The 21,223-nt window shown below is 49.8% G+C and overlaps 7 non-coding genes and 4 pseudogenes across 7 annotated transcripts; all 11 read right to left on the bottom strand.

Moving 5' to 3' along the window:
* Positions 1–1,306: 1,306 nt before the first annotated feature.
* On the bottom strand, positions 1,307–1,497 carry LOC142112029 (U2 spliceosomal RNA). Its single transcript, XR_012681114.1, has one exon. It is a non-coding gene; the product is annotated as a U2 spliceosomal RNA (small nuclear RNA).
* An 819-nt stretch (positions 1,498–2,316) lies between these two features.
* LOC142112028 (U2 spliceosomal RNA) lies at positions 2,317–2,507 on the bottom strand. The gene has a single exon (XR_012681113.1). It is a non-coding gene; the product is annotated as a U2 spliceosomal RNA (small nuclear RNA).
* An 819-nt stretch (positions 2,508–3,326) lies between these two features.
* LOC142111929 (U2 spliceosomal RNA) lies at positions 3,327–3,499 on the bottom strand (annotated as a pseudogene).
* A 5,651-nt stretch (positions 3,500–9,150) lies between these two features.
* Positions 9,151–9,307, bottom strand: LOC142111995 (U2 spliceosomal RNA; annotated as a pseudogene).
* Positions 9,308–10,126: 819 nt separating this feature from the next.
* On the bottom strand, positions 10,127–10,317 carry LOC142112027 (U2 spliceosomal RNA). Its single transcript, XR_012681112.1, has one exon. It is a non-coding gene; the product is annotated as a U2 spliceosomal RNA (small nuclear RNA).
* Positions 10,318–11,136: 819 nt separating this feature from the next.
* LOC142112026 (U2 spliceosomal RNA) lies at positions 11,137–11,327 on the bottom strand. The gene has a single exon (XR_012681111.1). It is a non-coding gene; the product is annotated as a U2 spliceosomal RNA (small nuclear RNA).
* Positions 11,328–12,146: 819 nt separating this feature from the next.
* Positions 12,147–12,337, bottom strand: LOC142112025 (U2 spliceosomal RNA). The gene has a single exon (XR_012681110.1). It is a non-coding gene; the product is annotated as a U2 spliceosomal RNA (small nuclear RNA).
* An 819-nt stretch (positions 12,338–13,156) lies between these two features.
* On the bottom strand, positions 13,157–13,329 carry LOC142111928 (U2 spliceosomal RNA; annotated as a pseudogene).
* A 5,652-nt stretch (positions 13,330–18,981) lies between these two features.
* LOC142111994 (U2 spliceosomal RNA) lies at positions 18,982–19,138 on the bottom strand (annotated as a pseudogene).
* Positions 19,139–19,957: 819 nt separating this feature from the next.
* Positions 19,958–20,148, bottom strand: LOC142112024 (U2 spliceosomal RNA). The gene has a single exon (XR_012681109.1). It is a non-coding gene; the product is annotated as a U2 spliceosomal RNA (small nuclear RNA).
* Positions 20,149–20,967: 819 nt separating this feature from the next.
* Positions 20,968–21,158, bottom strand: LOC142112023 (U2 spliceosomal RNA). Its single transcript, XR_012681107.1, has one exon. It is a non-coding gene; the product is annotated as a U2 spliceosomal RNA (small nuclear RNA).
* Between the last annotated feature and the right edge of the window lie 65 nt (positions 21,159–21,223).

Raw genomic sequence — 21,223 nt, 5'->3', positions numbered from 1 at the left:
GGCCCCAGCCGGGTGGCTGGGCAGGGTTGGACCCTCGTCGCCGCAAAGCTAGGAGGGCCCCATTAGTCCCTGGGATCTGCCGGAGCTTCACCCAGGACTCAAGCCGAGTGGGTACGGCCCCAGCCGGGTGGCTGGGCTAGTATGGGCCCCCTTGGCCTGCCACACTAGGGGACCCATTTTGCCCCTGAGATCCGCCGGAGCTTCACCCTGGGCCGGGTATAAAAATTTTCTTGCCCAGCCAAAAAGGTCCGGGCAAAGAATATAGCATTGCTTAGGAGAAAGAGGTCAGAAGTGCGTGGGTGCCAACAGAATCACGTTGTATCTATATTAAGGTCTCCTGACCCGTGATTTATGGCCCCCCGGGTTTCCAGTCCAGATGCACATTTGTCCCAGCCTTTCAAAGCTGCATTCCAGCCCTCTAGTTAAAGAGGCAAGTGCTGATCTGCCACAACTGCACTTGATCTTAGCCAAAAGGCCGAGAAGCGATAACCTGAAAAGGGACCCAGGAAAGCGCCCGCTTCTCAGGCTAGGCCTGACAACTGTAGGAGACAGCCACGCCACACGCCGTATACTTTCTTCAGCGGCGGCCCACAACACTCCATTGCTGCACATTCTAGGCCCGACTAGCCTGAAAAGCCTGACACCTTCACTGGGACCCTCTTTACACCTCTCTGTCTGCAAAGGCACGCACATGAGCCGAGGACTTTTCAAACGAGATGCCTGCAAAATTTGCATTAACTCCTCCCCTTGACCATAAGTGCAACGACGCCCGCTGATTAGTCGGCCTGCCGTTCCGTCCTCGTCTCCCCAGGCAATTAATCACACTGTCTGCCCAGCTTCTTTCGGAATATTCACAGCATGTCACAGAAACAGCACTTCAAGGTGCATCACAATTGTTTCTCGGGCCACCGGCAAGTAAATAGAAAAGGAAGCTGCATGCTGCAACAGCAGCAGGGTTCTAAAAGGTGTGTGTCATAATCCTCACTTGCCTTTATTATGTCACTGGGTCCACAAGAGGGAGACACACTACGTCAGATTAATAGTTTCATTCATTCGGAGATCCAATTGAATTTGCAAATCACAAGTTGCTCCATTAAAGGAATAATTGGATCAATTCAGTAATCCTTTTGGACAAAGAAAAGGGTCTTCTTATCTGCAAATGCTTGTTTGCTAAAAGAGATAAGAAACAAAACAACAAAAAGACACAATAAATTGACACGAAATAAGACACAGGAGACAAAAATCTGTTCTTATGTTTTTTTGTTGCTGAAAAGAGACATGATTCTATTTTTTGATAACTGGATAAGAGAAGTGCACCGGTCCTGGAAGTACTGCAATACCAGGTCAATGCGTGGAGTGGACAGAGCAAGCTCTTCTTCCATCTCCCTGTTCTAAAAATCCATTTAATATATGGCCCCCAGATAGGGGGCGTATCAGATATTAAACTGATAAGAACAGATACTACACTTGATCTTAGCCAAAAGGCCGAGAAGCGATAACCTGAAAAGGGACCCAGGAAAGCGCCCGCTTCTCAGGCTAGGCCTGACAACTGTAGGAGACAGCCACGCCACACGCCGTATACTTTCTTCAGCGGCGGCCCACAACACTCCATTGCTGCACATTCTAGGCCCGACTAGCCTGAAAAGCCTGACACCTTCACTGGGACCCTCTTTACACCTCTCTGTCTGCAAAGGCACGCACATGAGCCGAGGACTTTTCAAACGAGATGCCTGCAAAATTTGCATTAACTCCTCCCCTTGACCATAAGTGCAACGACGCCCGCTGATTAGTCGGCCTGCCGTTCCGTCCTCGTCTCCCCAGGCAATTAATCACACTGTCTGCCCAGCTTCTTTCGGAATATTCACAGCATGTCACAGAAACAGCACTTCAAGGTGCATCACAATTGTTTCTCGGGCCACCGGCAAGTAAATAGAAAAGGAAGCTGCATGCTGCAACAGCAGCAGGGTTCTAAAAGGTGTGTGTCATAATCCTCACTTGCCTTTATTATGTCACTGGGTCCACAAGAGGGAGACACACTACGTCAGATTAATAGTTTCATTCATTCGGAGATCCAATTGAATTTGCAAATCACAAGTTGCTCCATTAAAGGAATAATTGGATCAATTCAGTAATCCTTTTGGACAAAGAAAAGGGTCTTCTTATCTGCAAATGCTTGTTTGCTAAAAGAGATAAGAAACAAAACAACAAAAAGACACAATAAATTGACACGAAATAAGACACAGGAGACAAAAATCTGTTCTTATGTTTTTTTGTTGCTGAAAAGAGACATGATTCTATTTTTTGATAACTGGATAAGAGAAGTGCACCGGTCCTGGAAGTACTGCAATACCAGGTCAATGCGTGGAGTGGACAGAGCAAGCTCTTCTTCCATCTCCCTGTTCTAAAAATCCATTTAATATATGGCCCCCAGATAGGGGGCGTATCAGATATTAAACTGATAAGAACAGATACTACACTTGATCTTAGCCAAAAGGCCGAGAAGCGATAACCTGAAAAGGGACCCAGGAAAGCGCCCGCTTCTCAGGCTAGGCCTGACAACTGTAGGAGACAGCCACGCCACACGCCGTATACTTTCTTCAGCGGCGGCCCACAACACTCCATTGCTGCACATTCTAGGCCCGACTAGCCTGAAAAGCCTGACACCTTCACTGGGACCCTCTTTACACCTCTCTGTCTGCAAAGGCACGCACATGAGCCGAGGACTTTTCAAACGAGATGCCTGCAAAATTTGCATTAACTCCTCCCCTTGACCATAAGTGCAACGACGCCCGCTGATTAGTCGGCCTGCCGTTCCGTCCTCGTCTCCCCAGGCAATTAATCACACTGTCTGCCCAGCTTCTTTCGGAATATTCACAGCATGTCACAGAAACAGCACTTCAAGGTGCATCACAATTGTTTCTCGGGCCACCGGCAAGTAAATAGAAAAGGAAGCTGCATGCTGCAACAGCAGCAGGGTTCTAAAAGGTGTGTGTCATAATCCTCACTTGCCTTTATTATGTCACTGGGTCCACAAGAGGGAGACACACTACGTCAGATTAATAGTTTCATTCATTCGGAGATCCAATTGAATTTGCAAATCACAAGTTGCTCCATTAAAGGAATAATTGGATCAATTCAGTAATCCTTTTGGACAAAGAAAAGGGTCTTCTTATCTGCAAATGCTTGTTTGCTAAAAGAGATAAGAAACAAAACAACAAAAAGACACAATAAATTGACACGAAATAAGACACAGGAGACAAAAATCTGTTCTTATGTTTTTTTGTTGCTGAAAAGAGACATGATTCTATTTTTTGATAACTGGATAAGAGAAGTGCACCGGTCCTGGAAGTACTGCAATACCAGGTCAATGCGTGGAGTGGACAGAGCAAGCTCTTCTTCCATCTCCCTGTTCTAAAAATCCATTTAATATATGGCCCCCAGATAGGGGGCGTATCAGATATTAAACTGATAAGAACAGATTTTTTGATTGAAAAAGTAGCTTTATTTTGTATAAAGTACAAAAAACACAGTTCATACATTTCATTCAAGTGTACGCAGTACACCGTAAGACATGATCATGCATACGTTTTAGTACAATACAGGGCATAAAGTACAAGACATGACATCCTACACTATATACATCAAGTACTGCACTAACCATTCAAACTTTACAGTGTATTACAGTGCAATAAAATAACGTTGGGTGTGAGGGGGAGGTAGGTGAGAGGGGTAGGGTGATGGAGTCACGAGCAAAAAGTTTTTATTGAGGACAGACACAAAGGGAAGGGTGCATAAATAGACATGACATTCAATAATACTTCATGCTGTGAAGGGGAATGGGTTGGAGGGGGAAAGGGAGGGGAGCACAAACCAAAGTTTTTTATTGAAAATAGACACAATGGGGAGGAGGAGAAGAGGAGACAACAATCAATCAATTACAATCAATCGTCGTCTTCATCTTCCTCAGGACTGTCAAGGGTGTTATAGTCTCTTAACAGGCTATGGATAAGCCTGCGACAGTCCTGGATGGTCATCTTCTCCCGCTTCAAGATGAGGCGGTTCCTGGCAAGCCACATAGCGTCCTTAAAACAGTTCATAAGGCGCCAGGCCTCCTGGATTGCCTCAACGGTGTGAGTCCCAGGAAATAATCCATAAAATACCGAATGGTATGAAAGGCAAGTCCTGGGCACACTGTCCTTAAGTTCATGTTCCAGGGCATCCAACAATGCCTGTGCAGTGGGACAGTCCCAAAAGATATGTTGAGCAGTCTCCCTCTTGGTAATACAAAAGGGGCAGTGAACATATCTGCACAGGTTCCGGGAGTGCATAAATGTCCTGAGAGGCAAACCCCCCTGAATGGCCATCCATGCAATGTCTTTATGTCCATTAGTCAGTCTCTTAGAGGCCACATTCTCCCAAACATGTTTGGCCGTGGCCACAGGGAGCCCTGGAACAGACTCCATAATGTCCTTAGCTCTGATGAGCTTGTGGATAGTTTTAGGTTTCCACAAGTCTGGTTTAAGTCCCTCCAGATGGTGCTCCCTCACAAATTGTCCAACATCCAGGTAAAACCAAGGTGTAGTCCAGTTGTAAGGGAAGGAGCTGTCCCACTTGTCCCAACCAAGTTTCCTCCAAAGAGGAAGAAGGAAAAAGCGTGACATGGACTTCCCGGCAGAGCAAACGTTCTTTTCAAGGAGTGTCCTGCGGATACAGTTGCAAACAAAGAAGGCCCGCAGCATGGTGGGGATATCAGGGATCCCTTTCCCACCTTTGTGGGGCTCCTTGTACATAACAGACCGCTTCACTCTGTCCATTTTGGAGCTCCAGATGAAGTGAAAGACTGTCCTCGTGATGGTCTTACAGACGGCAGCAAGAGGTGGCCAAGCTTGGGCCGTGTACTGAAGAACGGGAAGAATCTCGTTGCGCAGTACCAGTGCTTTCCCTTCGATGGTAAGAAGTCTGAGGCTCCACAGTCCAATCTTTTGCCGGACTGTTGCCAGTCTCTCTTCCCAGCACTTCAGGGCCGCCTCCTCTCCACCGAACCAAACTCCAAGAATTTTGATGAAGTCCGGCTTGATTGTGAAGGGGAATGCAGCGGGGGATGACAGGTGCCACTGACCAAACAGCATTGCCTCTGACTTCCCGCAGTTGACTTTTGCCCCTGAAGCTTGGCCGAAGTTGTTGCAGGTCTGGACGAGTGCTGCCACCGAACGCTGATCAGCGCAGAAGACAGTGACGTCGTCCATGTAGAGCGAACACTTGGCCTCTAGTCGGTCTGGACCCGGTGCGGTGATCCCTCTGATCTCTGGGTTTCGCCTGATGGACATCGCAAAGAGCTCTATACAACAGACAAAAAGGAGAGGTGAAAGAGGGCAGCCTTGTCTGACCCCAGACAGTACAGAGAAGGGGTCAGTCTTCCAGCCGTTCACCAACACAGAGCTGTAAATATCAAGGTACATCAGGTTAACATAAGAACAAAACATATCACCCAATCCAAACCTGCACAGAACCTTACGCATAAAACCATGAGAGACACGATCAAAGGCCTTCTCCTGATCAAGACTGACCAGGGCCACATGTGCATGGCGGTCTTTGATATAATGAACCGTGTCCCTCAGCAGCGCAAGGCTGTCTGCAATCCTTCTACCAGGAATGCCACAAGTCTGATCAGGATGAACAATTCGCCCAATGACAACCTTTAGCCTGTTGGCTAGTACCTTGGCCAAAATCTTGTAGTCCACGTTCAGGAGGGAGATGGGCCTCCAATTTTTGAGGTCACATCTCTCTCCCTTGCGCTTGTACAAAATCGTGATCAAGCCCTCTCTCAGAGTAGGAGGCATCCTGCCCTCCACCACCATCTCCTCATACAGCTCTAGCAGGTCCGGGCCAATGAGGTCCCACAGCGCTACATAGAGCTCGGCTGGGAGGCCATCACTGCCCGGGGTCCTGCCCGGCCTAAAGGATTTAGCGGCAGAGTGCAGCTCCCCCAAGGTGAGGGGGGCATCCATAGCTGCCCTACCTGTAGGATCAATAGGGTTAGTGATACCTGACAGGAAAGATTCAGCTGCGTCGTCGTCTGTAGTCTTAGGGGAGTAGAGTTTGCCGTAGTAGTCTGAGACGACTCCCATGACGCCCTCCTTCCCCCTCCTGGGGGTGCCAGACTCGTCCCGCAGCTCAGTCAGGGGCGTGTGGCCGGAGTGGAGTTTTCTGAAAAAGAAAGAATTACATTTCTCACCCTTCTCCAGATTCTCCACCTTGGAACGGAAGATGATGCGATTGGCCTCTTCCTCGAAGTGCCTTTTCAGGCCCCCTTTGGCCTCAGCCAGATCATCCTTCACATCCCAGCCGCAGAGTTGGAGATCCAGCAGGGACTGCAGCTGACGCTGAAGTCTCCTGAAGTTTCTCTTCCTCTCACACGCCTGTTGGCGGCCTTTAGCCTGAAAGAAACTGCGAAACTTGCCCTTGACATACTCCCACCAGTTAGACATACAGTCAAAATACATTTTGTCATTTTTCCACATTACATAGGCATCCCTCAGCTCAACCATCACCTCTTCCTTTCCCAGCAGAGCGCAGTTCAGCTTCCAAGAGCCAGGGCCGGGAGGGAACCCGTGACCCAGAACACCTTCAAAGAGAATGGCCCTATGATCAGAGAAAAAGCAGGGAACCATGACATGCCTGTTTTGTCTTACCGCTCTCGATGTAAACACAAAGTCAATCCGGGAACGCACTGAGCCATCGGGGCGGCTCCAAGTATAATTCACAGAGCCGGCCCCCATAGATCCCACTGCATCCCGCAGGGATGCTTCGGCTACCATCTCCTGCAACAACCTGGAAGAAACATCAAGTTTAGCATTAGTACCAGAACTCCTACCATCTTCCTCTATAGGACAGTTAAAGTCCCCAGCCATCACTACCGCCCTGGTGGTTGCGAGCTGGGCCCGCAGGGTCTGGAAAAGCTCCAAACGCTCATTCTTACCCGGGGATGCATACACACAGATAAGCCTGATAGGCTCACCCGCCCAGGAGCCATCTACGATAAGCAATCTGCCGCAGACAAACTCCTGAACGGAATCTAATGTGAAGAGGCTTCCCCTGATAAGAATGGCGACCCCTGCAGACTTACAGTCACTCCCCCCAGACCAATAGGAGGGCCCGTGAGACCACTGCCTCCCCAGATGCCTGTAGGAACTAGAGAAAGGGAGAGAACATTCCTGCAACATGTAAACATCACATTTCTGACTGTCAAGAAAGGTAAACACAGACTGACGTCTAATCTTATCCTTCACACTCCTCACATTAATGGTAAAAAGAGAAAAGTTAGCCATTAGTTGGGAGAAAAAAGAGAGTTAGCACAGTCAATACATCAGTTACCCTCCTTGTCCGGTGGGACTTGGTCCGGTCTGCCCGTGTCCCCTTCAGGTGGGAGCAGACCTTTCTCCTCTAGCTGGTCGAATAGGCAGATTTGGGGCAGTTGTAGGAATTCTTCCTCCTCCTGCTCAGAATCCAGCAGCTCATCCACCATCTCTACCAGGGCCCCCTCTGACGGGAGAGGGTCCTCTTCCAGCTCGATTGCCTTTTTCTTGGAAGGGTCAGAGTCGCCAGCTGGGCTGTCCAGCTCTTTCCGCTTCCTTCTTTGTTTGTTCTCATCACCTGCAGACACAAGAGGGAGGAGGGGGGGGAAATCCTCCAGGGAAAGGGAGGGAGCTGCAGTAGCGGTGGAGGGGGTTAGTGCTACTGCAGGGGGGGGGGGTGTTGTGACAGCGGGGAGGGAGGGGGGTGCTGTCACAACAGGGGTGGGAGATATCTTACCAGCTCTTGGCTGCGGTGTGGGCTTCTGTTGCTTCTTCTGGGCTGGCTTGGGCTGCAGGGCAGGGGTAGGTCCGCTTTCCGGCAGTCCAATCCCGGCAGCTGCAGCGTAGGATCTGGCCCTCTGGGGGCAGTCCCTGTAGATGTGGCTGGCCAGGCCGCAGAGGTTGCAGGACAATTTTCTTGGGCAATCCTTGGACTCGTGCCCCGCCACCTTGCAGTTCCTGCAGGCTGAGACCTTGCAGCTTCTCGCCATGTGGTCAGCTTCCCCGCATTTCCTGCAGTTCCTCGGCTGATCGGCATAGTGGAGGAGGCCGGCAGAGCCGCCCAGGGCAAAGCTTGATGGCAGGTGTTGGAGTCCGTCAGTTGCCGTGCTGTCTTTCCTCAGTCTGATGATAATGGACCACTTGCCTGTCCAGAAGCCGTTGACATCCAGGATCTTGGAGGGGTCCTTGACCACGGAGCAGAAGCGGCTCAGGAAGGTAGCGATGTCCTTACCAGGGGTGTGAGGATTTCTCATGGAGACCGTGGCTCTTCTCTCCTCTCTCTGGATGGGGCAGTTCCCCACGAAGCGGGAGAAGGGAGACTCCGGTCTCGCAGTCTTCACTGCCTCCCAGTACCTCTTGCAGATGGCAATGGAGGCGAAGGTGATGTACCAGATCCCTTTCAGGTAGTTCTGCACGCTGAGGGTTTCAGCCTTGGAGAAGCCCTGGTCCAGGATCATCTTCTTGCCGAAGGTCTCGGCCGTCATGTCTGGGACCCTTCCTTCCACTTCCTTCAGCTTCAGGACCACGGTCTGCCTCATCCAGGGTTCCAGATTGGGGGTCTTCTGGGGGTTGTCCTGGCTGGGCTGGCCTTGTCCGGTAGCAGGAGGGGCAGTGGAGGCAGAGGTTCCGGCCACGGGGAGAGGCTTCGGGGCGGTGTTCTTTCCTCCCTTCTTCCCAGGGGCAGGAGCAGGGGTGGAGGCAGGAGCTGGGGTAGCTGAGGCCATCGTCCTGGCTCTTCCTGGGGTAGAGAGGCTGGTCGTCCGGGGTGGAGGGAGCAGTGCAGATGTCCTCCCGCTGGGTAGAGAGGAGCAGGGGCTTCCGCTGAAGAGGAGGCGCTTCTTCCAGTGGAGCAGGGCCCGAGGAGAGGAGGGCTTCTTCAGCCGGAGGTGCTCCCGGCGTCTTCTTCCCGGCAGGCAGGGGGGGTCGGCAGCGCTTCTTCCCCGGGGTCGGTCTTCTTGCTCCTGGCCGGCTTTGATCGGGTAACACAAGTCTCAAACAGTTCCTCACCAGGGTTAGAGTGTGCTATCGGATGAGCCACACTCAGGTATGTCCTCTGGGTTTTGGGCAGGAGAGAGACAAGTGCACCATGCAGCAGAGTCTACATCAGCCCCTCACCAATGTTAGAGTGCGCTATCGGATGAGCCACACTCAGCATAACCTCCACCGGGTAGTTGGTAAGCTGATAAGAACAGATACTACACTTGATCTTAGCCAAAAGGCCGAGAAGCGATAACCTGAAAAGGGACCCAGGAAAGCGCCCGCTTCTCAGGCTAGGCCTGACAACTGTAGGAGACAGCCACGCCACACGCCGTATACTTTCTTCAGCGGCGGCCCACAACACTCCATTGCTGCACATTCTAGGCCCGACTAGCCTGAAAAGCCTGACACCTTCACTGGGACCCTCTTTACACCTCTCTGTCTGCAAAGGCACGCACATGAGCCGAGGACTTTTCAAACGAGATGCCTGCAAAATTTGCATTAACTCCTCCCCTTGACCATAAGTGCAACGACGCCCGCTGATTAGTCGGCCTGCCGTTCCGTCCTCGTCTCCCCAGGCAATTAATCACACTGTCTGCCCAGCTTCTTTCGGAATATTCACAGCATGTCACAGAAACAGCACTTCAAGGTGCATCACAATTGTTTCTCGGGCCACCGGCAAGTAAATAGAAAAGGAAGCTGCATGCTGCAACAGCAGCAGGGTTCTAAAAGGTGTGTGTCATAATCCTCACTTGCCTTTATTATGTCACTGGGTCCACAAGAGGGAGACACACTACGTCAGATTAATAGTTTCATTCATTCGGAGATCCAATTGAATTTGCAAATCACAAGTTGCTCCATTAAAGGAATAATTGGATCAATTCAGTAATCCTTTTGGACAAAGAAAAGGGTCTTCTTATCTGCAAATGCTTGTTTGCTAAAAGAGATAAGAAACAAAACAACAAAAAGACACAATAAATTGACACGAAATAAGACACAGGAGACAAAAATCTGTTCTTATGTTTTTTTGTTGCTGAAAAGAGACATGATTCTATTTTTTGATAACTGGATAAGAGAAGTGCACCGGTCCTGGAAGTACTGCAATACCAGGTCAATGCGTGGAGTGGACAGAGCAAGCTCTTCTTCCATCTCCCTGTTCTAAAAATCCATTTAATATATGGCCCCCAGATAGGGGGCGTATCAGATATTAAACTGATAAGAACAGATACTACACTTGATCTTAGCCAAAAGGCCGAGAAGCGATAACCTGAAAAGGGACCCAGGAAAGCGCCCGCTTCTCAGGCTAGGCCTGACAACTGTAGGAGACAGCCACGCCACACGCCGTATACTTTCTTCAGCGGCGGCCCACAACACTCCATTGCTGCACATTCTAGGCCCGACTAGCCTGAAAAGCCTGACACCTTCACTGGGACCCTCTTTACACCTCTCTGTCTGCAAAGGCACGCACATGAGCCGAGGACTTTTCAAACGAGATGCCTGCAAAATTTGCATTAACTCCTCCCCTTGACCATAAGTGCAACGACGCCCGCTGATTAGTCGGCCTGCCGTTCCGTCCTCGTCTCCCCAGGCAATTAATCACACTGTCTGCCCAGCTTCTTTCGGAATATTCACAGCATGTCACAGAAACAGCACTTCAAGGTGCATCACAATTGTTTCTCGGGCCACCGGCAAGTAAATAGAAAAGGAAGCTGCATGCTGCAACAGCAGCAGGGTTCTAAAAGGTGTGTGTCATAATCCTCACTTGCCTTTATTATGTCACTGGGTCCACAAGAGGGAGACACACTACGTCAGATTAATAGTTTCATTCATTCGGAGATCCAATTGAATTTGCAAATCACAAGTTGCTCCATTAAAGGAATAATTGGATCAATTCAGTAATCCTTTTGGACAAAGAAAAGGGTCTTCTTATCTGCAAATGCTTGTTTGCTAAAAGAGATAAGAAACAAAACAACAAAAAGACACAATAAATTGACACGAAATAAGACACAGGAGACAAAAATCTGTTCTTATGTTTTTTTGTTGCTGAAAAGAGACATGATTCTATTTTTTGATAACTGGATAAGAGAAGTGCACCGGTCCTGGAAGTACTGCAATACCAGGTCAATGCGTGGAGTGGACAGAGCAAGCTCTTCTTCCATCTCCCTGTTCTAAAAATCCATTTAATATATGGCCCCCAGATAGGGGGCGTATCAGATATTAAACTGATAAGAACAGATACTACACTTGATCTTAGCCAAAAGGCCGAGAAGCGATAACCTGAAAAGGGACCCAGGAAAGCGCCCGCTTCTCAGGCTAGGCCTGACAACTGTAGGAGACAGCCACGCCACACGCCGTATACTTTCTTCAGCGGCGGCCCACAACACTCCATTGCTGCACATTCTAGGCCCGACTAGCCTGAAAAGCCTGACACCTTCACTGGGACCCTCTTTACACCTCTCTGTCTGCAAAGGCACGCACATGAGCCGAGGACTTTTCAAACGAGATGCCTGCAAAATTTGCATTAACTCCTCCCCTTGACCATAAGTGCAACGACGCCCGCTGATTAGTCGGCCTGCCGTTCCGTCCTCGTCTCCCCAGGCAATTAATCACACTGTCTGCCCAGCTTCTTTCGGAATATTCACAGCATGTCACAGAAACAGCACTTCAAGGTGCATCACAATTGTTTCTCGGGCCACCGGCAAGTAAATAGAAAAGGAAGCTGCATGCTGCAACAGCAGCAGGGTTCTAAAAGGTGTGTGTCATAATCCTCACTTGCCTTTATTATGTCACTGGGTCCACAAGAGGGAGACACACTACGTCAGATTAATAGTTTCATTCATTCGGAGATCCAATTGAATTTGCAAATCACAAGTTGCTCCATTAAAGGAATAATTGGATCAATTCAGTAATCCTTTTGGACAAAGAAAAGGGTCTTCTTATCTGCAAATGCTTGTTTGCTAAAAGAGATAAGAAACAAAACAACAAAAAGACACAATAAATTGACACGAAATAAGACACAGGAGACAAAAATCTGTTCTTATGTTTTTTTGTTGCTGAAAAGAGACATGATTCTATTTTTTGATAACTGGATAAGAGAAGTGCACCGGTCCTGGAAGTACTGCAATACCAGGTCAATGCGTGGAGTGGACAGAGCAAGCTCTTCTTCCATCTCCCTGTTCTAAAAATCCATTTAATATATGGCCCCCAGATAGGGGGCGTATCAGATATTAAACTGATAAGAACAGATACTACACTTGATCTTAGCCAAAAGGCCGAGAAGCGATAACCTGAAAAGGGACCCAGGAAAGCGCCCGCTTCTCAGGCTAGGCCTGACAACTGTAGGAGACAGCCACGCCACACGCCGTATACTTTCTTCAGCGGCGGCCCACAACACTCCATTGCTGCACATTCTAGGCCCGACTAGCCTGAAAAGCCTGACACCTTCACTGGGACCCTCTTTACACCTCTCTGTCTGCAAAGGCACGCACATGAGCCGAGGACTTTTCAAACGAGATGCCTGCAAAATTTGCATTAACTCCTCCCCTTGACCATAAGTGCAACGACGCCCGCTGATTAGTCGGCCTGCCGTTCCGTCCTCGTCTCCCCAGGCAATTAATCACACTGTCTGCCCAGCTTCTTTCGGAATATTCACAGCATGTCACAGAAACAGCACTTCAAGGTGCATCACAATTGTTTCTCGGGCCACCGGCAAGTAAATAGAAAAGGAAGCTGCATGCTGCAACAGCAGCAGGGTTCTAAAAGGTGTGTGTCATAATCCTCACTTGCCTTTATTATGTCACTGGGTCCACAAGAGGGAGACACACTACGTCAGATTAATAGTTTCATTCATTCGGAGATCCAATTGAATTTGCAAATCACAAGTTGCTCCATTAAAGGAATAATTGGATCAATTCAGTAATCCTTTTGGACAAAGAAAAGGGTCTTCTTATCTGCAAATGCTTGTTTGCTAAAAGAGATAAGAAACAAAACAACAAAAAGACACAATAAATTGACACGAAATAAGACACAGGAGACAAAAATCTGTTCTTATGTTTTTTTGTTGCTGAAAAGAGACATGATTCTATTTTTTGATAACTGGATAAGAGAAGTGCACCGGTCCTGGAAGTACTGCAATACCAGGTCAATGCGTGGAGTGGACAGAGCAAGCTCTTCTTCCATCTCCCTGTTCTAAAAATCCATTTAATATATGGCCCCCAGATAGGGGGCGTATCAGATATTAAACTGATAAGAACAGATTTTTTGATTGAAAAAGTAGCTTTATTTTGTATAAAGTACAAAAAACACAGTTCATACATTTCATTCAAGTGTACGCAGTACACCGTAAGACATGATCATGCATACGTTTTAGTACAATACAGGGCATAAAGTACAAGACATGACATCCTACACTATATACATCAAGTACTGCACTAACCATTCAAACTTAAAACGTATCACAGTACAATAAAATAACATTGGATGTGAGGGGGAGGTAGGTGAGAGGGGTAGGGTGATGGAGTCACGAGCAAAAAGTTTTTATTGAGGACAGACACAAAGGGAAGGGTGCATAAATAGACATGACATTCAATAATACTTCATGCTGTGAAGGGGAATGGGTTGGAGGGGGAAAGGGAGGGGAGCACAAACCAAAGTTTTTTATTGAAAATAGACACAATGGGGAGGAGGAGAAGAGGAGACAACAATCAATCAATTACAATCAATCGTCGTCTTCATCTTCCTCAGGACTGTCAAGGGTGTTATAGTCTCTTAACAGGCTATGGATAAGCCTGCGACAGTCCTGGATGGTCATCTTCTCCCGCTTCAAGATGAGGCGGTTCCTGGCAAGCCACATAGCGTCCTTAAAACAGTTCATAAGGCGCCAGGCCTCCTGGATTGCCTCAACGGTGTGAGTCCCAGGAAATAATCCATAAAATACCGAATGGTATGAGAGGCAAGTCCTGGGCACACTGTCCTTAAGTTCATGTTCCAGGGCATCCAACAATGCCTGTGCAGTGGGACAGTCCCAAAAGATATGTTGAGCAGTCTCCCTCTTGGTAATACAAAAGGGGCAGTGAACATATCTGCACAGGTTTCGGGAGTGCATAAATGTCCTGAGAGGCAAACCCCCCTGAATGGCCATCCATGCAATGTCTTTATGTCCATTAGTCAGTCTCTTAGAGGCCACATTCTCCCAAACATGTTTGGCCGTGGCCACAGGGAGCCCTGGAACAGACTCCATAATGTCCTTAGCTCTGATGAGCTTGTGGATAGTTTTAGGTTTCCACAAGTCTGGTTTAAGTCCCTCCAGATGGTGCTCCCTCACAAATTGTCCAACATCCAGGTAAAACCAAGGTGTAGTCCAGTTGTAAGGGAAGGAGCTGTCCCACTTGTCCCAACCAAGTTTCCTCCAAAGAGGAAGAAGGAAAAAGCGTGACATGGACTTCCCAGCAGAGCAAACGTTCTTTTCAAGGAGTGTCCTGCGGATACAGTTGCAAACAAAGAAGGCACGCAGCATGGTGGGGATATCCGGGATCCCTTTCCCACCTTTGTGGGGCTCCTTGTACATAACTGACCGCTTCACTCTGTCCATTTTGGAGCCCCAGATGAAGTGAAAGACTGTCCTCGTGATGGTCTTACAGACGGCAGCAAGAGGTGGCCAAGCTTGGGCCGTGTACTGAAGAACGGGAAGAATCTCGTTGCGCAGTACCAGTGCTTTCCCTTCGATGGTAAGAAGTCTGAGGCTCCACAGTCCAATCTTTTGCCGGACTGTTGCCAGTCTCTCTTCCCAGCACTTCAGGGCCGCCTCCTCTCCACCGAACCAAACTCCAAGAATTTTGATGAAGTCCGGCTTGATTGTGAAGGGGAATGCAGCGGGGGATGACAGGTGCCACTGACCAAACAGCATTGCCTCTGACTTCCCGCAGTTGACTTTTGCCCCTGAAGCTTGGCCGAAGTTGTTGCAGGTCTGGACGAGTGCTGCCACCGAACGCTGATCAGCGCAGAAGACAGTGACGTCATCCATGTAGAGCGAACACTTGGCCTCTAGTCGGTCTGGACCCGGTGCGGTGATCCCTCTGATCTCTGGGTTTCGCCTGATGGACATCGCAAAGAGCTCTATACAACAGACAAAAAGGAGAGGTGAAAGAGGGCAGCCTTGTCTGACCCCAGACAGTACAGAGAAGGGGTCAGTCTTCCAGCCGTTCACCAACACCGAGCTGTAAATATCAAGGTACATCAGGTTAACATAAGAACAAAACATATCACCCAATCCAAACCTGCACAGAACCTTACGCATAAAACCATGAGAGACACGATCAAAGGCCTTCTCCTGATCAAGACTGACCAGGGCCACATGTGCGTGGCGGTCTTTGATATAATGAACCGTGTCCCTCAGCAGCGCAAGGCTGTCTGCAATCCTTCTACCAGGAATGCCACAAGTCTGATCAGGATGAACAATTCGCCCAATGACAACCTTTAGCCTGTTGGCTAGTACCTTGGCCAAAATCTTGTAGTCCACGTTCAGGAGGGAGATGGGCCTCCAATTTTTGAGGTCACATCTCTCTCCCTTGCGCTTGTACAAAATCGTGATCAAGCCCTCTCTCAGAGTAGGAGGCATCCTGCCCTCCACCACCATCTCCTCATACAGCTCTAGCAGGTCCGGGCCAATGAGGTCCCACAGCGCTACATAGAGCTCGGCTGGGAGGCCATCACTGCCCGGGGTCCTGCCCGGCCTAAAGGATTTAGCGGCAGAGTGCAGCTCCCCCAAGGTGAGGGGGGCATCCATAGCTGCCCTACCTGTAGGATCAATAGGGTTAGTGATACCTGACAGGAAAGATTCAGCTGCGTCGTCGTCTGTAGTCTTAGGGGAGTAGAGTTTGCCGTAGTAGTCTGAGACGACTCCCATGACGCCCTCCTTCCCCCTCCTGGGGGTGCCAGACTCGTCCCGCAGCTCAGTCAGGGGCGTGTGGCCGGAGTGGAGTTTTCTGAAAAAGAAAGAATTACATTTCTCACCCTTCTCCAGATTCTCCACCTTGGAACGGAAGATGATGCGATTGGCCTCTTCCTCGAAGTGCCTTTTCAGGCCCCCTTTGGCCTCAGCCAGATCATCCTTCACATCCCAGCCGCAGAGTTGGAGATCCAGCAGGGACTGCAGCTGACGCTGAAGTCTCCTGAAGTTTCTCTTCCTCTCGCACGCCTGTTGGCGGCCTTTAGCCTGAAAGAAACTGCGAAACTTGCCCTTGACATACTCCCACCAGTTAGACATACAGTCAAAATACATTTTGTCATTTTTCCACATTACATAGGCATCCCTCAGCTCAACCATCACCTCTTCCTTTCCCAGCAGAGCGCAGTTCAGCTTCCAAGAGCCAGGGCCGGGAGGGAACCCGTGACCCAGAACACCTTCAAAGAGAATGGCCCTATGATCAGAGAAAAAGCAGGGAACCATGACATGCCTGTTTTGTCTTACCGCTCTCGATGTAAACACAAAGTCAATCCGGGAACGCACTGAGCCATCGGGGCGGCTCCAAGTATAATTCACAGAGCCGGCCCCCATAGATCCCACTGCATCCCGCAAGGATGCTTCGGCTACCATCTCCTGCAACAACCTGGAAGAAACATCAAGTTTAGCATTAGTACAAGAACTCCTACCATCTTCCTCTATAGGACAGTTAAAGTCCCCAGCCATCACTACCGCCCTGGTGGTTGCGAGCTGGGCCCGCAGGGTCTGGAAAAGCTCCAAACGCTCATTCTTACCCGGGGATGCATACACACAGATAAGCCTGATAGGCTCACCCGCCCAGGAGCCATCTACGATAAGCAATCTGCCGCAGACAAACTCCTGAACGGAATCTAATGTAAAGAGGCTTCCCCTGATAAGAATGGCGACCCCTGCAGACTTACAGTCACTCCCCCCAGACCAATAGGAGGGCCCGTGAGACCACTGCCTCCCCAGATGCCTGTAGGAACTAGAGAAAGGGAGAGAACATTCCTGCAACATGTAAACATCACATTTCTGACTGTCAAGAAAGGTAAACACAGACTGACGTCTAATCTTATCCTTCACACTCCTCACATTAATGGTAAAAAGAGAAAAGTTAGCCATTAGTTGGGAGAAAAAAGAGAGTTAGCACAGTCAATACATCAGTTACCCTCCTTGTCCGGTGGGACTTGGTCCGGTCTGCCCGTGTCCCCTTCGGGTGGGAGCAGACCTTTCTCCTCTAGCTGGTCGAATAGGCAGATTTGGGGCAGTTGTAGGAATTCTTCCTCCTCCTGCTCAGAATCCAGCAGCTCATCCACCATCTCTACCAGGGCCCCCTCTGACGGGAGAGGGTCCTCTTCCAGCTCGATTGCCTTTTTCTTGGAAGGGTCAGAGTCGCCAGCTGGGCTGTCCAGCTCTTTCCGCTTCCTTCTTTGTTTGTTCTCATCACCTGCAGACACAAGAGGGAGGAGGGGGGGGAAATCCTCCAGGGAAAGGGAGGGAGCTGCAGTAGCGGTGGAGGGGGTTAGTGCTACTGCAGGGGGGGGGGGTGTTGTGACAGCGGGGAGGGAGGGGGGTGCTGTCACAACAGGGGTGGGAGATATCTTACCAGCTCTTGGCTGCGGTGTGGGCTTCTGTTGCTTCCTCTGGGCTGGCTTGGGCTGCAGGGCAGGGGCAGGTCCGCTTTCCGGCAGTCCGATCCCGGCAGCTGCAGCGTAGGATCTGGCCCTCTGGGGGCAGTCCCTGTAGATGTGGCTGGCCAGGCCGCAGAGGTTGCAGGACAATTTTCTTGGGCAATCCTTGGACTCGTGCCCCGCCACCTTGCAGTTCCTGCAGGCTGAGACCTTGCAGCTTCTCGCCATGTGGTCAGCTTCCCCGCATTTTCTGCAGTTCCTCGGCTGATCGGCATAGTGGAGGAGGCCGGCAGAGCCGCCCAGGGCAAAGCTTGATGGCAGGTGTTGGAGTCCGTCAGTTGCCGTGCTGTCTTTCCTCAGTCTGATGATAATGGACCACTTGCCTGTCCAGAAGCCGTTGACATCCAGGATCTTGGAGGGGTCCTTGACCACGGAGCAGAAGCGGCTCAGGAAGGTAGCGATGTCCTTACCAGGGGTGTGAGGATTTCTCATGGAGACCGTGACTCTTCTCTCCTCTCTCTGGATGGGGCAGTTCCCCACGAAGCGGGAGAAGGGAGACTCCGGTCTCGCAGTCTTCACTGCCTCCCAGTACCTCTTGCAGATGGCAATGGAGGCGAAGGTGATGTACCAGATCCCTTTCAGGTAGTTCTGCACGCTGAGGGTTTCAGCCTTGGAGAAGCCCTGGTCCAGGATCATCTTCTTGCCGAAGGTCTCGGCCGTCATGTCTGGGACCCTTCCTTCCACTTCCTTCAGCTTCAGGACCACGGTCTGCCTCATCCAGGGTTCCAGGGTGGGGGTCTTCTGGGGGGTGTCCTGGTTGGGCTGGCCTTGTCCGGCAGCAGCAGGGGCGGTGGAGGCAGAGGTTCCGGCCACGGGGGGAGGCTTCGGGGCGGTCGTCTTTCCTCCCTTCTTCCCAGGGGCAGGAGCAGGGGTGGAGGCAGGAGCTGGGGTAGCTGAGGCCATCGTCCTGGCTCTTCCTGGGGTAGAGAGGCTGGTCGTCCGGGGTGGAGGGAGCAGTGCAGATGTCCTCCCGCTGGGTAGAGAGGAGCAGGGGCTTCCGCTGAAGAGGAGGCACTTCTTCCAGTGGAGCAGGGCCCGAGGAGAGGAGGGCTTCTTCAGCCGGAGGTGCTCCCGGCGTCTTCTTCCCGGCAGGCAGGGGGGGGGTCGGCAGCGCTTCTTCCCCGGGGTCGGTCTTCTTGCTCCTGGCCGGCTTTGATCGGGTAACACAAGTCTCAAACAGTTCCTCACCAGGGTTAGAGTGTGCTATCGGATGAGCCACACTCAGGTATGTCCTCTGGGTTTTGGGCAGGAGAGAGACAAGTGCACCATGCAGCAGAGTCTACATCAGCCCCTCACCAATGTTAGAGTGCGCTATCGGATGAGCCACACTCAGCATAACCTCCACCGGGTAGTTGGTAAGCTGATAAGAACAGATACTACACTTGATCTTAGCCAAAAGGCCGAGAAGCGATAACCTGAAAAGGGACCCAGGAAAGCGCCCGCTTCTCAGGCTAGGCCTGACAACTGTAGGAGACAGCCACGCCACACGCCGTATACTTTCTTCAGCGGCGGCCCACAACACTCCATTGCTGCACATTCTAGGCCCGACTAGCCTGAAAAGCCTGACACCTTCACTGGGACCCTCTTTACACCTCTCTGTCTGCAAAGGCACGCACATGAGCCGAGGACTTTTCAAACGAGATGCCTGCAAAATTTGCATTAACTCCTCCCCTTGACCATAAGTGCAACGACGCCCGCTGATTAGTCGGCCTGCCGTTCCGTCCTCGTCTCCCCAGGCAATTAATCACACTGTCTGCCCAGCTTCTTTCGGAATATTCACAGCATGTCACAGAAACAGCACTTCAAGGTGCATCACAATTGTTTCTCGGGCCACCGGCAAGTAAATAGAAAAGGAAGCTGCATGCTGCAACAGCAGCAGGGTTCTAAAAGGTGTGTGTCATAATCCTCACTTGCCTTTATTATGTCACTGGGTCCACAAGAGGGAGACACACTACGTCAGATTAATAGTTTCATTCATTCGGAGATCCAATTGAATTTGCAAATCACAAGTTGCTCCATTAAAGGAATAATTGGATCAATTCAGTAATCCTTTTGGACAAAGAAAAGGGTCTTCTTATCTGCAAATGCTTGTTTGCTAAAAGAGATAAGAAACAAAACAACAAAAAGACACAATAAATTGACACGAAATAAGACACAGGAGACAAAAATCTGTTCTTATGTTTTTTTGTTGCTGAAAAGAGACATGATTCTATTTTTTGATAACTGGATAAGAGAAGTGCACCGGTCCTGGAAGTACTGCAATACCAGGTCAATGCGTGGAGTGGACAGAGCAAGCTCTTCTTCCATCTCCCTGTTCTAAAAATCCATTTAATATATGGCCCCCAGATAGGGGGCGTATCAGATATTAAACTGATAAGAACAGATACTACACTTGATCTTAGCCAAAAGGCCGAGAAGCGATAACCTGAAAAGGGACCCAGGAAAGCGCCCGCTTCTCAGGCTAGGCCTGACAACTGTAGGAGACAGCCACGCCACACGCCGTATACTTTCTTCAGCGGCGGCCCACAACACTCCATTGCTGCACATTCTAGGCCCGACTAGCCTGAAAAGCCTGACACCTTCACTGGGACCCTCTTTACACCTCTCTGTCTGCAAAGGCACGCACATGAGCCGAGGACTTTTCAAACGAGATGCCTGCAAAATTTGCATTAACTCCTCCCCTTGACCATAAGTGCAACGACGCCCGCTGATTAGTCGGCCTGCCGTTCCGTCCTCGTCTCCCCAGGCAATTAATCACACTGTCTGCCCAGCTTCTTTCGGAATATTCACAGCATGTCACAGAAACAGCACTTCAAGGTGCATCACAATTGTTTCTCGGGCCACCGGCAAGTAAATAGAAAAGGAAGCTGCATGCTGCAACAGCAGCAGGGTTCTAAAAGGTGTGTGTCATAATCCTCACTTGCCTTTATTATGTCACTGGGTCCACAAGAGGGAGACACACTACGTCAGATTAATAGTTTCATTCATTCGGAGATCCAATTGAATTTGCAAATCACAAGTTGCTCCATTAAAGGAATAATTGGATCAATTCAGTAATCCTTTTGGACAAAGAAAAGGGTCTTCTTATCTGCAAATGCTTGTTTGCTAAAAGAGATAAGAAACAAAACAACAAAAAGACACAATAAATTGACACGAAATAAGACACAGGAGACAAAAATCTGTTCTTATGTTTTTTTGTTGCTGAAAAGAGACATGATTCTATTTTTTGATAACTGGATAAGAGAAGTGCACCGGTCCTGGAAGTACTGCAATACCAGGTCAATGCGTGGAGTGGACAGAGCAAGCTCTTCTTCCATCTCCCTGTTCTAAAAATCCATTTAATATATGGCCCCCAGATAGGGGGCGTATCAGATATTAAACTGATAAGAACAGATACTACACTTGATCTTAGCCAAAAGGCCGAGAAGCGATAACCTGAAAAGGGACCCAGGAAAGCGCCCGCTTCTCAGGCTAGGCCTGACAACTGTAGGAGACAG

Source organism: Mixophyes fleayi (assembly GCF_038048845.1).
Source record: "Mixophyes fleayi isolate aMixFle1 chromosome 6 unlocalized genomic scaffold, aMixFle1.hap1 SUPER_6_unloc_1, whole genome shotgun sequence".
NCBI classification, from domain to species: domain Eukaryota; kingdom Metazoa; phylum Chordata; class Amphibia; order Anura; family Limnodynastidae; genus Mixophyes; species Mixophyes fleayi.
This window is presented reverse-complemented; position numbering and strand designations above follow the sequence as displayed.